The following is a 15894-nucleotide window of genomic DNA, read 5'->3' as shown; positions in this document are numbered from 1 at the left end:
GTGACATACGGTCAGCCCCTATGGGCATGTTGCCTGGCCGTGTGACCCTTGTATTTAAAATTTTAGGTCAGTTTGAATGGTAGTAAACACACAGCCAGAGACACGGCTGTGTGTCTCAACCGTGTGGAGGACACGGCCTAGCACACGGGTGTGTGCCTTGGCTGTGTGCCTCAAAAGGAGTGATAACGTCATAAACAGAATGTCTGGGTTTTTGGACATGGGCGATCAAATGGGCATGTCTGGGCCATGTGAGAGGCACGGGCCAAGGACATGGGATTGTGCTTAGCTGTGTGAAAACCCTTGTAGGTTCAAAATGGAAAATAAATTCAATTAATTCCATACGGGTAAGGGACACGAGCGTGTCCCAAGCACACGGGCGTGTGCATTGCCTTCACACGGCGTGTGAGGCTTAAACCTAGAAATTTTCCTAAGATTTTTTTAAGCTTTTGGTTTAGTCTCGAACCATTCTTAATGCATGTTTTGGGTCTCGTAGGCCTATAATAGGGACACTATGAATGTGTTTGATTGGTTTTAATTTGGAACGAAATTTTATAGCCTATGATTTTTCAAAAATGTCATGTTTGTGTATGGTAATGCCCTGTACCTTGTCCCAGTCTCAAGTACGGGTAAGGAGTGTTACATGTAGTTTGGGCTTGAGGCCTAGAACAATGAAGAGGATAAATTTATCCACTAGGTGTTTTCCATAAGGTCCTAAAAGCCCTAATTTTGCCACCACTTTTCCCTTCCCTCCTTACCTTGTTGCCTAAGTAATTGCTCTTAGCTAAAATTTTGCTACAAATTTGCCCTAATCCATCACTATATGAACCCCTTCATACCATAATATTCTTCACAACCATTCAAGAAACTAGCTTAAACCCTAGCCATCCATTCCATTCTTTTTTCCCATTAGTCTCAAATCTTGAAAGTTTTCCCAATTTTCTTCCCTTGTCTCAAGTCCCTCCTATCGCCGTAGCAATATCATTGCTAGAGTAGCCTTGTCGTTGCCACAAGCCCGTCACCACCTTAAAATAATTATTACTAGAACTTCATCACCATCGCAAACCTCCTTCACACACATTGCTGATTTCTTTTCCCTTCTTTTTACCGAAATTCTACCTATTTTTCGGGAAAAATACCATGTCTCGGAAAAGAACTAGATCTTCCAAGACTTCTTCCAAAAATTCGATTGTGATTCAAGATAAGGAAGCAAGGGAAAGATTTGATTCCATCTTCAAAAATCAACCCATGATGCCAAAAAAAGGTTTCAATTTAAAGAGCAATGACAAGATGGTTATCCCATTGTCAATTCGAAAGACAATTAATGCTTTATATTGGGAGCAATTTTATGATGCACGTTCAATGTCGGATGAAGATTTAGTGCGAGAGTTCTATGCCAACTTGACCACACCAGATGCTAATGAAGCTCTTGTTCATAAGAAAAAGGTACCCCTTACTTCTAAGTCCATTAATGATTTATTTAACTTACCTGATGTTGAAGAAGATGAGTACTCTGCCATGATGACGAATATCAACTAGGATTTTCTTCAACAAGTTCTTACTGTGGTTACAAATCCGGGATCCCAATGGATTATAAGAAAGTATGGTAGTCATTCTTGCCAAAGAGAATATTTAAATCCAGTGGCTAAGGTATGATTCTACTAATTAAAAAGGTGTCATCAGAAATGAAATTCCGAATGTCTTTGACGTCAACTAAATGATCAACCTTACTGTAATAACTAGAGCTATCACTACAATCATGAATGTTTTTATTCGTATCATTTCTAGTCGGGTCTTTGTTTACGTGAGTATTTTCAACAGACCAAGGCGGCTATCCATTGATTTACTTAGCCCACATCTCGTATTCTAATTCTCCTTAGACAAGATCAAATTGAACCATGATTTTTCCATAGAGGTTTCTTACCTCTCATAATTTTAATTAAATATTAAATTTTATTATTATTCGAATTAATATCCGAATTATATAATAATAATTTTTTAATATTCTAAAAAATAAATAAAAAAATTAAAATCTATAAATTTAATATTAATATATAAATTGTATAAAATTAAAATAAAATAAAGTAGGAAATTACTAAAAAAATGAATACATACAACCATTGGAATGGTTATTTTTCCTGCCCCCGCTTTCCTCTCCCGCGAGAAAAGCTCGTTCGCCAAGTCTGAACTCCCACTTTATCGTCGATGACAGGTCTCTTCAATGCTAGCAACCGCATTTGACCCTTTTCTGCACTTCTTTCAATTTCCTTACATTCTAGCTGAAGGAGAGACTTTACCTTTACTTAGAGATGGGCAGCGGTACCACACCCTTCCGTGCTCGTAGGTTGACTCCCCTATGCATCCGGACTAAGGTCTCACAAACATACACTTCCTTTATGCATCCAGCCACTTCACTAATATGAATAGGTTATACAGAAGGGTGGTTTGGTTATATACTCTTACTCTTATGTGCGTTCTTTCTTCGAACCTTTTGGTATGTATTGCCACCTAACTATAGATCGATCCACCAGACGAGAAACTCAATTCCGACCGTCATTGAGTCATCGGACTTATCCACCAAGAAGATTCGTGGAATTTCGTGGATTGCGTTGGGGAAATCTACCAAAGCTAGGCGATAGATAGACTCCTTTCCATTGCTAAGAGAAAGCAAGAAACAAAAGAAAATGATTGTTTTGAAATCGGTGCCACCTTTTGGGTATGCAGATACTAAGAGTCCTCTCACTACCAACCAGCAGACATCATCTGGCTGGGTCTTGCCGGTATCAACAACGAGAAAAAAACAACCAAATGGAAACAACAACTAACTAAGGCTATTGGCCCAAACAACGCCCTAGGCTACGGGGGGATCAGAGCAATAGGGAACGCCTAGACGATGTTTTTATTCCTGGGCTATAGTAAGTAGATCGAGAGGTCATTCCGTCCCCTGTTCCCGAAGATGGGTAATATGTTCTCAAAAAATGTGGTTCCAATCTGACCTAGCTGGCGAGCGATCCCAGTTCGCGGCAGAGAACAAGACAGCAAGTGAGCGTACCTTTGTTCGCTTCCAAGCACCTAACCTTTGTTGTGAGGACTTATTCGCCATCGGCCGGTAATACCCGATTCGCGTAAAGAGAGGGCGCCTTACTAAATAGGGGCACTTAGCTTTCCCACGGAGGTCAGTGAGAAGCTTGTAAGTTCTGCTTTAAGCTATGGGCTTCCCTAGAGGGATGAGGTGGTCGTACCGCTTCTATTTAAATCCAGTGGCTAAGGTATGATTATACTTTATTCGATATAGCTTCATGCCTATCTTACATAGTTCCACCATCTTGATCGAGCAAATGCTTTTGTTGTATGCGATTATGATAGGAAGGTCTATCAATGTTAGGAAAATTATTCTCAAGGAGATCCAAGACTATGCTAGGAAAAAGGCGTAGAGTGCCTACTTTCCATCATTGATTACTTTGCTTAGCTTGAGGGTCCAACTAAGATCGAAAGCAAACCTGAAGGACTGTTATGTTCAAGGTTGCATAAAAAGGCATGACCTTGAGAATTTAGTGAAGAATGTTGGACTATCAAACCAAGTTGAACCAAATGAGCCAAATAAACTAGAGTCAGAAGAGCTATCAACCAAATCTGAACCGGAAGCTAACACAATTGATGAAACAGAAGAAGTAGAAACTAAACAGCAACCAAATAGCCTTGAACCAAGGGTGTAACCAAATGTTGCTGAACCAGTGGAGCCGAGTTTTAATCCTGAGATGACTATTTCTACTTCCTCAAATACTATGAAGAAATCAAAATTTTAGCTATGATGGATATGTGGAAATTGATGCATAACCAAAAACAAGCTTATTAGAGATATACAAAAGTTAGAGATGATTTCATACGAAATACTCTTAAAAATATCTCTAACACTTTTTTTCTTGAGTTCCCAGATCATATATTCGGTACATGGTAAGAAGAGATTCTGGGATTGAGTGCGACAAAGAAGGGAAAAGGAAAAAGACATGAAGGATGGCACAAATAAAAAGGGTGGAAATTTCTTGTCCTTAGTATTTATTTTTAGGCATTTATATTTTTTTCTTAGTTAGTAATTTTCTTTTGTATAATAAATAGGATATTGCAAGCATGAATAAAATGAGCTCAATACCTCTTCATCAGAAAAAGCAAAGTGACGTGGTAATGGGAATATGCATGTCTAGGGTTGGATTGTTATAAAAGACTTGGTACTTAAGCAGTCTTCATGACTCACCTCTCTTTCTTGTTATCCTACCTGGTGTTCAGTTTTCATTCATTGTTTTTGCATTGAGGGCATTGCTTCTTTTTAAAGGGGGTAAGGCAATATTTACATAAATTTTTAAAATTTTTTAAGTATGTTTCATCTTTTTCACATAAGTATGTTGAATTAAATGAATGTTTAGAAAGAATTTTTATTCATAAGTTAATTTCAATGCAATCATGATTTCTGATTTTGTTTGAGTTTTTTTTTATGTTATCCTGAGTTATAGAATGCTTGTGTATTCTTAGGTCTTATGTAGCCTTTTACCATGAAAGTTGAACTTCTTTTGAAATAAACATGCATGAAGGTTTAAGTTCTTAGAATTGACTTAGTAACTTTCTTAAGGCAAAATCCTATGAGGCATAAGACTTTAAACATGATTTAGACACATTTTCTTTGGATATTTTGAGCCTTTCAAGCCTGTCCTATATAAATTTGACCCTTGAAACCTTAATTTGAGCCTTAAAGCATATTTTATTGTTATTTACCTACATCATAAGCCATGCTACCATCTTTTTCAATTTTATTTTATTTTTTCACCTATCTTAACTATACTTGTCTTGATGAGCAAAGATCGAGGAAAAATTCAAAAAGATGTACATTTACTTCATTTGGAAATAAAAAAAAGGTCTATTCAAATTTCAAGCGAAAAGAGCAAAATAAATACTCAAAGTATTGAGAAATATTGGGCATATTTTCAAAATTAAGTTTGGGGGTAAAAACTCATTAGCAGGAAGGATGTACCTCAAATTGATCCAAGGAAAAGATAAGGCTAGGATTACTGAACCTAGAAATTCACTTCTCTTTATACCTACCTTAAGCCTAGCCCTATTACAACCTTATAAAAGATCTATTGATTTGATTGATTATGTCAATTACATCAGTGGAGAGGAAGTGCTAAGTTCAACATATGAGGACCACTAATTAGACCTTGTGATTGCTTTGTTTGATTGATAAGGAAACTTTCATCAAATGGTGAATGTTATGTATGCTCTTGAAAATCATGCACTCTATAACTTATGTTAGCATTTTCCCACACTTAGAATAAAATTTTGAAATAATGTTTGCATATGAGTGACTTATAAATGAAAACAGTTGGTGAGCATGATTTTGTTGATACATGATTATATACAAATATTGATGCTGCTTAATCTTATTGAAAAATTACCTTAGCAAAAGCTGTTCTTTACATGAAACATTACTAGGGACGAACAATAGATTAAGTTTTGGGGTGTGCAAACTTTAAATTGTATAGGGTTTTTTCTAGTCATTTTTACCACCTTTTTACTTAAAAACAACATAAATCCTGAGCAATTGTTAATGAATTTACTGAATTTTGCCTAAATCTCAATCATGGACATGAATTTATAAAATATGCAAATTTTTGTTTTATTATATGAATTTTTTGCATAAATTAAATTATTTTCATAATATTTATTAATGTGCTATGTTTTAATAATGTAGTGGAACCATGAAATGATATAGTATGAGATTTATTACCTCTAATTCCCTGAGGGCCACAAGAAAATACTTAAAGCTATCATTATTGGGCAACTCAACATAGAAGAATAAAATAATCCGGACAAATACTAAAAGTCATCGTTGTCGAGCAATCTGAAATGGTAGAATAAAATAGTCTCCATTCCTAGAGGGTCATGGAATTACTCATTATATAGATCTAAGTATCCATTCTAATGTTTATTGTTGATTAATATGATCCGAAAAGAGTAATTAATGAAAAATAATGTGTTGAACCATTAAGTACATGATGATATAAAATTATGAAATATTGAGATAAGTATTGAATAACAAGTTTGGGAATGAGATGATTCTTGATTTTGTGATAAAGTAAAATAAAGTAGTTAATTTTATATTTATGTGTTTGCTTTAATTTAGTTTTAATATATTGAATTTGAATTTGAATTATATTAACACCACTAAGTATTCAATACTCAATGTACAATTATGTATTTTTTTCATATGTAGGTTATAGACATGATTTGACGAGGTTTAAAATGGTAAAGCACCCAATTCAATAACTAAACTCAAGATATATTTGGTTCTCTTTTTTAAGTATATATGATTTTGGGTCTTATTGTATGTACCTAAGGTATTTGTGATTGGTTTTGAGTGTACATTTTGGAATGTTAGGCAACTTTTCCTAAATGGTTTATTAAGTTGAATTTAAGCATTTGATTAATGATAACTATGTTATTTCATATGAGTTTGATTATGAAATACTACTAATTCGTGATGTTTGGTTGTGTTTCCATGTGTCGATTTGAAGGTTTTACATTAAGGTAAGGTTTAGGGATGTAAAGGTACAATTTGGTATGTTTTGAATGTTTGAAATTGAGAAAGTTGGGTCATTTTACCGTCTAGTCTCAAGATAAGAATAACATGTATCGAGACCTCAAGAATGAGTTAGAACTATTTGGATTGTTAAAAATAGTCTAAGTCTTGAGACTCTCCTTTTAAATATCAAGACAATTGGATGTATGTCTCGAGACAGAGTGGCCTTTATCTTGAGACAAGGAGACATTGAACCTAAATAAGAATTTCCCTATTGAGACAAACAAACATTGAAGCAAATATAGAATAGAACATGGGAGGCCTGTCTTGAGACTTAGTATTGAGACAGTCATGACCTTGTCTCGAGACATAAATAGAAATTTTAAAATTGAGTTTGGGTTGAGTCCTAATATCTAAAATTAACCCCATAAATTGATGGAATGGAATCAATGAGTATTTAAATGTGTATATGACTTAAATAGTTGATTGTATTGAATGTATTTGAGTCATAATAGTTTTAGTTGCTTCAGTAATGTAATGTGATGTCACACATTCGAATTCGGCAATTGGGTCAGATGTGGGGCATCAAATGCCACTTAAGTCTCAAGGCTTGCATGGTTTTAGACTCAAATTTTTATCCAAGGTTCCAAGGTCTCAAAACTTATGCCCTAAGTCTCGAGGCTAACAAACATCAAACTTAAAAAGCTACAGAAATGCATGTAAGTATTAAAAGTTAGAGCTTAAGTCTCGAGACTTTCAACCCTTACACCTGCATAATTTAGTTCTTGACCATTTAAAGTTTCCAGGACCTCATTTTGTGATATGGGCATGTACTAAACCTCTCGAAATGGTTCAAAATTATTTAAAAAATATTTCAAATCTTCCAAGTTACTCTAAACCCTTTTAATTATATTATTTAATTACTCAAAGTTTGAAATCTTGGATAGTTGTACAATTTTCACTATTCATGTATTCTAGTAGAATATCCTATCTATACCCAACATTGAGATGAGTAAGGGTTGTTACACCTATAAATAGACTTCCTTTTCTACATGTTATTTATCTTTGTAATACATCTTTTCTTCAGCCGTGATGGCCTTCCATTTGCCTCCCGGCCAAAAAAAATTGATACCTCCTTGAAATTTACCTTTAGTTTTTCCTTCTTTACCTATACCCCAAATCTATCTAAGTTAACACAAAGATGAAGAATTAGAGAGATTGAGAAGAAGGGGTATTATGTTATCTAGTTATCTACCTCATTTCATTGATCTTTGCACCATAAAATGTAAGGTAGAGATGTATTTTCTTTTCAATGCTTTCTTCTTCTCGTTCAAAGATTGAAGCATTGTGAAAGTATGAGGAAGAGAAAAACAAGGATTAAAATCATCCAAGTTCAAATATTAGGAAAAGGTAGAAACAAAACGAGAAACAAGAAAGTACAACAATGAGCTTGAAGTTGAACTCCTTCATTTTCTACAACTTCTTCATCTCAACCTACAATTTATATTGCTCTTTTCACTTAATCGCAAGCTCTTCTTCCTTCATCTTCAACATGTCATCTTTCTCCTTAACAACTCCCTCCTCTATCCTCAACTTTTGTAGCATCTCTCTTAGATATGAACTAAGAAAGAAGGAAAAGTGGAAAAAAACGAGTATGATAGCAATATAAAAATGATATGCTAATATTTTCATTCATATTTCAACAAGAAAAATTAGTATTTATGACAAGATTCCTTTCCTCGTATTTTGCTAAAAACATCTAATCTCCTAAAATACTGAGAAAACATAACTTGTATGCAAAGGTTAACATGACAAAACTAGCATCTAAACATATTTTCAATGAGAAGTCAATTATCAATGCTTCACTTGCAAGACAGTTTACCATTCTTTTCATATTTTGATTGTGTGAAAAATGGCCTATACTTGGACTGTCCAACATGTTTGTTCGCCATTTGGATTGTTCATTTTTTATGTTGTTCCCCATGTGTATTTGCCAATTAGACTATTCGCCATTTATGTTGGTCACCATGTGTGTTCGCTATTGCATGGTTGGCCATCTCGCAACACTTCTCCTTGACTTCCATGATTTGAACACCAATTTCATTCCTTAATTTTTCAAACCTCGCCTTTCTAAGAGGCTTGGTCAAATATATATGCTTGCTAAACTTTTGAACTACAATGAGGCAAAGTTACTTCCTTTCTTTGTTCAACTTCCCTTACAAAGTGGTACTTGATCTTGAAGTGTCTTGTCTTCTCATGGAAACCTAGATTCTTCGCAATTGACATAGCAGATTGATTATCACATAAAATTTGCATTGCTTCAACTTGCATAAGATTCAATTCACTTAAAAGTTTTCTAAACCAAATTGCTTGGTTGACTACTTCTGCCGTAACAATATACTCCACCTCAGTTGTGGATTGAGCAACAGTTGATTGCTTCTTCAAACTGTAGGGAGTATGCCAGATCCAAATGAGAAAAAATATCCGAAAGTGTTTCATATATCATCTACTGATTTAGCCTAATCACTATTAGTGTACTCCACAAGTTTCAATGTGTCCACCTTTGTGAACCAAAACCCAAAATTAGTGGTTCCTTTGATATATCTTAGCACCCTCTTAATGGCTTAAAATGCGATATATTGCAGTAGTACATGAACCTTGATAGCAAACCTACTACATACATAAAATCAAGCCATGTTTCTATCAAATACAACAAGAAACCAATGAGACTTCTATAATTCCTCTCATCGATCCTCTCAAAATCTTCATTGATGCTAAGGTTTTCACCAAGTGCTATAGGCGTGCTTGTTGGTTTGCACCTATCCACGCAAAACCTTTGCAAGATCTTTGAGGCAAAGCTTCGCTGACTGATGAATGTCCCTTCCTAAACTTGTTCTACTTCCATGCCCAGAAAGATTCTCACTTTTCCAAGGTCTGACATCTCAAACATCTTCTCCATCTGCAACCTAAATTTCTTCACCAAGTCATTACTGCTCTCAATACTAGCAAGCCATCAACATATAACGAAACTAATGTTGTGACCTCACCAGCTTTCTTAACATAAAGTGTAAGTTCCCTTAAGCTCTTCTCAAATCCCAAGCTTAGACAATAGTCATCAATCATTGTAGACAAGGCTCTTGGAGCTTGTTTCAGCCTATACAAGGCTTTCTTAAGCCTATAAACCTTTTCTTCACTTCCTTTGATTGTGAAACCAGGTGGTTGTTCCACATAAATCTTTTCTTGCAAGTACCTATTTAAAAAGGATGATTTGATATCCAACTGATGAATTCTCTAAGCTATTTGTATTGCTAAAGCCAATAACAATCTGATCATGTCCAACCTTACTACTGGTGTGAATGTCTCCAAATAATCAATCCCATATTGTTGACTGAAGCACTTCACAACCAACCTTTCCTTGAACATGTTCAGTGAGTCATTAACATTGAGTTTAGTTCTATACACCCATTTGACACCAATAAATTTTTTATGTGATGGTCGATTAATAAGTTACCAAGTCTGATTTTTATGAATCATTTTCAACTCATCTCGCATTACTTCTTTCCAGCCTTCAATTGCTTCAACTTCTTCAAAAGGCTGGCTCAAGGACTATTACATCAGCTCTTTCATAGATTTTAGTAACTTATCGAGTGCCTCTCATTGGAAAATCATCAAAGTTTTTATCTTTAACTTGATCATTGGTAGGCTCGAAACCTAGCTCAAGCTCTCATTGCTCAAGCAACTCAGCTTCACTAGCATCCTAATTCCATGTTTTCCCTTCATCGAACTTCACATCTTTTCTCACAATGATTACTAGAGAAAGGATAAAAATTCTATAATCCTTCTTGTTGCAATTGTTTCCAGAAACATCCCAAGTTGCAACCTCCTTTCAAGTTTACTTCTTTCCACTATGGTATATGAACAAAACTAATACAACCAAATACTTTCATATAAGAAATTGAAAGTTTGTGCCCATACCATGATTCGAATGGAGTCTTCGCCTTTATAACCTTGGTTGGCATCCTGTTGAGTAGATATATTAAGGTATTGACTACCTTAGCCCAAAATCTATTTGGTAGGTTACTTTGAAACAATAAGCACCTTGCCATGTCCATAACTTCATGTTCTTTCTTTTACATACTCTATTTTGCTGAGTAGTGTAGAAGTTGGTGAGCTAGTGGTGGATCCCTTCCTCTTCACAAAAATTTTGAAACTTGTCTAAGGTGTATTTTAAGCTTGTTGTTGGCTTGATTTCCCACTATGGTTTTGAACTTCCAAAAATAGCTATTTTAGACTTATCATGCATGAAATAGACCCAACAAAACCTTATATAGTAAGCAATAAACAAAATAAAATACCTACTGCCACTCAGTAAATTAGTTTGCATCGGTCCATAAACATCTATATGAACTAGGTGGAGTTTTTCACTGGCACGCCGGGCTTTGTTTGCTGGAAATGAAAGCCTAGCTTGCTTCCCTAGTTAATAGACTTCACAACCACTTTTCTGATATTCAACTCTAGCCATACTGATATTCAACTCTGGCCATATTCTCAACTAAATCTAACATGCACATTTAATTGAGGGACTTATAACCTCGGTGTCCCATTCTTTGGTGCCAAAGATTAGTTTCATCTACTGAACTAGTGTAAGCACTTGAGGCCACTTGATTCCAATCCAACACAAAGCTTCTATCTTTTATTGAGATTATCATAACTTCCTATCCCAACGAATCAAATATAGTGCAACTGCTATCTTTAAAAACAACTTTATAGTTTTTTCAAGTAGATGACCAATGCTAAGGAGATTCTGGTCTATTTCAGGCACTAAAACAATGTCCAAAATTACTTTAGTACCTAATGGCATGTTGATTAGCACATCACCTTTGCCCTTAGCTTGAATAAGTTCACCATTTCCAATCCTCACTATTGAAATGTAGCTTTTGTCTAGCTTCTTGATGATAGTTTCATCTGAGGTCATATGGTTCTTGCAACCACTATCGATCAACCAACGCTTTTTGACTCTGCTTCTAGATGCAAAACAATAGGCTGCAAAGACTTGCTCCTCCTAAGCATGATCTCCTTCAACTACCTGAGCCTGGACATTTTATTGTTGTGGTTGTTGTTGGGTTCGACTTTTATTCTTGCATATTTTTCCTGTGTCCAAAATCTTGCAAGCTTGCATTGTATGTCTGTCCTGAACAAAAAAACCTCTCTAGATGAGTGGTCTTCTTACAATGAGAGCATGGTGGATGTTTCTTCTTTCTACCATCTTTCCTTAGCTTCTCTTTCTTCTTTGACCATCCTTTCTTTCCCTTCTGACTTGGAGAGCTCGCACCTTCAATGCTTCTAGCTCAAAAAGCTCCTTTAGTGTGCTCTTCCAGCCTTGATGCTCTACTTTGCTCTTGAGCATACAAGGCATTTATCATCTCAAATAAGGAGATCATATATAGGTCTCTCAAGTCTTTAAGATTATATAATTTTTACTCATACCTCTTGGGAAGTGTAGTTATGACCTTCTCAACTACCTTGCTGTCTGCGAACTGATTTCCAAGTAGTCTGATTCTATTGACCACTACCATTATCCTATCTAAGTATTGCTTTACTGTCTCGGCCTCCTTCATCTTCAAATTCTCAAAATCTCTCTTAAGATTAATGAGTTGTTGTTGTCTAGTCTTGTTTGATCCTTGAAACTCCTCTTTTAGTTTATCCCCAGCTTGTTTTGGGGTCTCATAGGCCATGATTTGTGTAAATATCACATTAGAGACACCATTTTGAAGGCAAGAAATTGCCTTATATCTTTTTGCATGGCCATCGTTGTGTTGCTTGATTTGTGCAACTGTAGGTCAGCCCTCAATAGTGGTGGCTCGATATCAGCATTCACAACTGTAACAACCCGTTTTCAATGAAATTGGAATAGTGGTTTCAAGACCACAAATTTGTAGTCGAATAATTTATTTTAGTATTATTTTATTTCCTATAACAAGATATAAGTACAGTATAAAATTTATAACAAAATTTTACAGTTTACATGCTTAATTTGATAAAAAGGACTAAATTGCATAAAGTGCAAAAGTTGAGTTCTAATAGCTAAAAGTATTAAATAGCTATATAACTTTAAAGTGGAAGTCCTTATATGATAATTAGACCATTTATGAGTTAGAGGAAGATGTTGGCTTGGCAATTTTGTAATTATTAAAGTTAATAAAGGTTAATTAGTAAAGAAATAATTATATGTTAATATTAAATAAAACCAAATTTTATCACTTTGTGTCATCTCTTTCAATCGATTTTCACAAGTGAAGAAGACATTTTTGGAGACCTAGGTTCGGCAAGCTTACTTTGTCCAATTAGGTATGCATTTTTGTTCCATTTTTAATGATTTCTATGTTTCCGGGATCGTTGTAGCTTAAACTAGCTAGCTCGGGGACTAATTTGTGAAACTGTTAAACTATTAGGGTTTTACCATTGATGAATATATATGAGTTTTGAAGTTTGATGATAGAAAATGAATGGATGTTGTTAGATAAACAACTTTTGTAAATGTATTTTTAGTGAAATTGTCAAATAGAGACTAAATTGAAAAATAGGAAATCTTACATGGTGAAATTGTGAAATAATTGAAGTATAGTGCATACTAAGGACCTATTTGATATTCGGCCATAGTGGGTTGTGGTAAAATTGTGTAAATTTCCATTTTTATGAACTAGGGACTAAATTGTAAAGAAATTAAAAGTGTATCGGCAAAATTGTAATTTTTTCAAAAATATGTGTTGGACTAAATTGAATGTGAAATAAATTAAATTGGGTTAAATTTATTTGCATAGATCCAGTTAGATCTCGTATGGAGTTAGATTAAGGCAAAAAGAAAATCTTGAATTAATCGCCTCCGTATCTATGTATACTTGTCGAGGTAAGTTCGTGTAATTAAATTGAGTAATTATATGTTTTAATTGAATTACATGTATGTGAATTGTATAATTGCCATGGATAAATACCAATCGCATATCCGACAACGTATGATGATTATCGAGTCACGTATAAACCTTAGGAATTCATAGGATACAAATGACATGTTATCAGGGATTACCTATTATCAGCTCGTATGAGCTTACCGATTGCAGATCATGAGAGCTTACCGATTCATAGCTCGTAGGAGCATACATATACAAGAATTCACGAATTATAGTTTAGCACACTATGTGTGAACTATCCCGAGTATCCAACGATATTCTAAATTGTTCAACGAGCAATATTCTGTTACGAGATGATATGATTTCGATACGAACTATTACAGGTATATACATGAAATATATGGAAATGATATTACATGATATATTGAAACATGAAATAGATGATACATGTATATGAAACTTGCTTAGTGGTTATGTTCATCCATTTTTATTGGCTATTATATGTGTTTTACATGGCTAACATGTTGGTGAATATAGGCTTAGGCATTTGGCCAAATTGAGTTGGGATATGCTATGTTTACTTACCTAAATTGTGACTAAATGGTATGTGAAATTCTATGTTATACAAACTTGCTAAGCTTAAATGCTTAGTCAGTGTATTTTTTAGTGTTTTTAGTGAATCAGAAGCTCGTTCGGGTTGGAAGCTTGTCGGAGGTATATCACACTCTTCATTGACTCACTCGGTACTTTCGGTTGGTTGAAGTTTGGTTATAATGGCATGTATAGGTTATTTTAGCTAATGTTGGCCTATATGCTTTGTTGATATTTTGGCCATTTGTTTGGCTTGTGTTTTGGCATTTTGATGATAGAATAAGTCTAGTGTATGGTATGTAAATATTTGCTCTCAAATGGTTTATGAATAACTTAGTATGATTGAATTATGGAAGATGAAAATTGTGGCATGATTATACATAATGAATATGTTCTTTGTGATAGGATGTAATTGTGGTAAATTGGTGCTTGAAACAATTTATATGGTCATTTGATACTAGTTTTAGATTAGAGTTTTGGTACCAAATGGTATGTTTCGTTAATTGATCTACATAGTAAGTTTTGGTGCAAATATGCATATATGTAAGTTGAACAATTGGTTATATTGAACACATGATTAGTCATGTTTATAAATTGTTATTTGAGGTGCCTAAGGGCCTATTGGTTAGATGTGATCGTACCATTTCTGTAAGGCTTGGTGATACTTGTTTTAGATGTCTTATTATAGCTTCTGTATATGTGCATTTTTGGGTGTAGGTACATGTCAAATTGAGTAAGAAATATGGCTTGTAAAATGGCCTATTTTCATCCACATGGGCAGAGACACGAGTGTGTGTGACACATAGCCAGATGACATGGTTGTGTATCCCCTATAACTTTCAAGGGTTGCAAGTCAGGCTATTATACGACCTAGCACACGGGCGTGTGGGCTAAGTCTGTGAGTTGCACGGGTGCGCACATGGGCTGAGACATGGCCGTATGTCCTTATTTCAAATGGCCACACGGCCTAAGACACAAGCGTGTCCCTTGGCCATGTGACCCCTGCTACTTTGAAATTTTTCAATGTTTTTTGAAAAATCCTCTAAATTATTGATTTCGTCCCGACTTGTTTCTAATGAGTATTTAGGTCCTCGAGGGCTCGTATAAGGGACAATATATTTGATGTTGAAATATGTTATGAAATGTTTGAAATTTCAGTCTGTTTTATTTGTAACCTCCGATAACGCTCTGTAACCCTATTCTGATGACAGATTCGGGTTAAGGTTGTTAAACAACCTCCCACAAGTCAAAAGCTTGTAGGTAGGCTTTCATCTTGACTACCCAAATGTGGTAGTTTTCACCAATGAAGACATGAGGTTGAGCTGGTGAAAAACTTACTGAAGATGTGTTTTTAAACAAAAAGATTTTCTCCAAAAAGAACTTGAAAAGAAACAATGGCCCTCTAGGATGATTGGCTCTTCATACTAATTATTGGAGATATGAACTAAGAAAGAAAGTAAAGTGGAGAAGAAACGAGTATGATAACAGTATGAAAATGATCTGCTAATATTTTCATTCATATTGCAACAAGAAAAACATTACTATTTATAATAAGATTCATTTCTTTGTACTCTACTAAAAACGTCTAATATCCTAAAAACTGAAAAAATATAACTTGTACACAAAGGTTAACATGACAAAACTAGCATCTAAACATCTTTTCAAGGAGAAGTCAATTATCAATAAATCACTCGCATGATAGTTCGCCCTCCTTCTCATATTTGACTATGCACCAAATGACTCATCCTTGGACTGTTCTCCATTTTGTTGTTCGCCGTGTATGTTCGTCATTGCATGGTTGGCCATCTCGAAACAATCTCTTGCATT

This window comes from Gossypium arboreum, chromosome 8, assembly GCF_025698485.1.
Source record: "Gossypium arboreum isolate Shixiya-1 chromosome 8, ASM2569848v2, whole genome shotgun sequence".
Classification (NCBI taxonomy): Eukaryota; Viridiplantae; Streptophyta; class Magnoliopsida; order Malvales; family Malvaceae; genus Gossypium; species Gossypium arboreum.
Note: the sequence above shows the minus strand (reverse complement) of the source record.